Here is a 2,494-nt window from a genome sequence, read left to right as displayed (position 1 = left end):
AATATATCTAAAGAAATATTTCTTTAGCCCTTAGAATATTTTGTTGCTGTCATGTTAAAAAAAAAAAATGAGTGTAGACTATAGGTAGATTAACATAAAGAAAGGTCAGAGGAAGAAATACAGGGGTATTATGTTATAAATATCTTATGTATATGGATGTCCATATATTATATGTAATTTATAATATATATATATATAGCCATAGGCTACATTTTACAAAAAATAAAAATAGCCAAGAATACAAAAGTCATTAAAATTATGGTAGAAAAATCATTTTTTATCTAATTAAAAACTATTACTATAGATATGCAGAGAAACAGATTTCTACTTATCATATAGCGTATCAGCACCCCAACATACACAAGGGGCTTACTATCACAGGTTCTTTAATCTGCTTCTCTAAAAGGAAAGGCAGATTTTGAGGGGTTAACGATTACTTTGATGAAGCACATATATCATTCACCTAGTTCAAGGGAGTCAGACCCTGAACTTCAAAGAAAATACAGAGAACTTCCTCCGCCTGACTATGATCAATATATACATTACAATTCAACAGACGGTTCCAACTGTCTGACCATAGTCACCAGAGTTGGTGTTGGCAGCACCAAGGTTGGGGGGGGGGGGTGTTCCCAGAGTCCTCATCTGACCAAACACTTCCAGTCAGTAAGCCCCCAAATAAAATCATACCTCACAGTCTTTATACACTTTTTAGAGGAAGAGGGCATCACATTCCTTGAGAACCAGTGCCTCATTAACTAAAGGTTTGGACCTTCCTATAAATCTTCCCAGACTGTACAATGGGTGGGAAAGATCCTCCTTAATCATATTATCCATAAGCACTTATAGTAAAGCAAAAAAGTCAAAAGATCCTACTTTTCTTGGCCTTACATATAGCCATACATGAAAAGTGAACTGAAACAATTACCTTCATGCAATAAATATATGTGAATTAATTATGCAGACTTGAAAAGAACATAGAAGTTCACTTTTTTTAAACTCATGGACTCCCTTCTATTTACATATAAAAAGTGATATTCAGAATTGAGAAATTGAATCAATTCATATTAGCGCCCAAATTACATCAATTCCCCCTTTCACTCGGGCATAGAGTTATGTATACAAACAACAAAAACAGTCATACCCATTAACGCAGAGAGCTTTTTTTTTTTTTTAAAGTGAAGGATTTGGCCAGGGCAAACAGGCAGACCTACACGAGCAAACTGGTACATTCCGGCTTGTAGAGGAAGTAGCCCAGACCTCCATGTGCTTCAGTGTAGCCTCGGGGAAACGCAGAAAAACCCCACCGGACCTCCACAGACCACAAACACCACCACTAGGACTCCAGCTCAGCACCGGGCAACTGACAACTTGAAGTCATGGCAGAGAAACCTAGACTCTATTACTTTAATGGAAGAGGTTGGATGGAGTCCATTCAATGGCTTCCAGCTGCAGCTGGAGTTGAGTTTGAAGAAGTGATTTTAGAAACAAGAGAACAATAGTTGAAGTTATTGGAGGATGGATTTCTGCCCTTTCAACAAGTGCCTTTGGTCGAAATTGATGGAATGAAACTCACCCAGATCTAAGCCATTCTTAGCTACCTGGTGGCAAAATACAACCTATTTGGGAAGGACTTGAAAGAAACAGCATTGATTAACATGTATGCGGATGGCATAGCGAACCTGATGCTTATGATTGCGATATATTATTCCAAGCCAGCTGAAGAAAAGAAAGAGATTGAATTTACCCTGGAGAAAACCAAAAGGCTGTCTTTGAAAAGGCTTTGAAAAACGGACAAGATTGTCTGGTTGGCAACAAATTTAGTTGGGCAGACATACATCTGCTGGAAGTTATTTTAATGGGAGAAGAATTATGTGCCACTGTGCTCTCTGAATATCCTCTGGTATGGGCATTTAACACAAGAATCAGCAACATTCCTACAATTAAGAAATTCCTTCAGCCTGGTCTTCAGAGGAAACCCCCACCAGATGACCTCTGTTTGGCTGCTGTAAAGAAGGTTCTGCAGTTTTAAGGGCCAAGGGTAGTGGTAGGTCAGTTAGGAAATGGAAAGAGATTCAGCTCATGAATGAGAAGATGTGGACACAATTCCTGCCTCTGATGCTTATAACTTGTCCCAGGTCCTCAGTTTCCTTATCTGTAAAAAATGAAGGGAGAGACCAGATGGTCCCTTTGAGCTCTATATCAGTGACTTTATGAAGTAGAGTATAAAGATTGTAGCCAAGCTGTTATCAGTAGCACAAAGTCAGTGTTGTAGTAGATAGCTGAAACCTATCTCTAGGTACTAAAAACAAAATGTTAGATGAGTACAAAACTAATGATGCTACTGTAGGCAAAAGTTGAAATAAATGCAAAGGTATTAAATTTAAAGGTGTCAAAAAATAAAGTGAAGGATTTTTCTAATAAACAGACTTATTAAAGAGGGAAAACATTTTATACTTTTTACAGACTTCAAGCTGAGAGATTTCCTAATTGTGTA

The 2,494-nt window shown here is 37.7% G+C and overlaps 1 pseudogene; it reads left to right on the top strand.

The window, feature by feature from the left end:
* Nucleotides 1-1,376: 1,376 nt before the first annotated feature.
* Nucleotides 1,377-2,029, top strand: LOC140509128 (glutathione S-transferase A4 pseudogene; annotated as a pseudogene).
* Nucleotides 2,030-2,494: the final 465 nt, after the last annotated feature.

This window comes from Notamacropus eugenii, chromosome 5, assembly GCF_028372415.1.
Source record: "Notamacropus eugenii isolate mMacEug1 chromosome 5, mMacEug1.pri_v2, whole genome shotgun sequence".
NCBI classification, from domain to species: domain Eukaryota; kingdom Metazoa; phylum Chordata; class Mammalia; order Diprotodontia; family Macropodidae; genus Notamacropus; species Notamacropus eugenii.
Note: the sequence above shows the minus strand (reverse complement) of the source record. Positions and strands in the feature narration are given on the sequence as shown.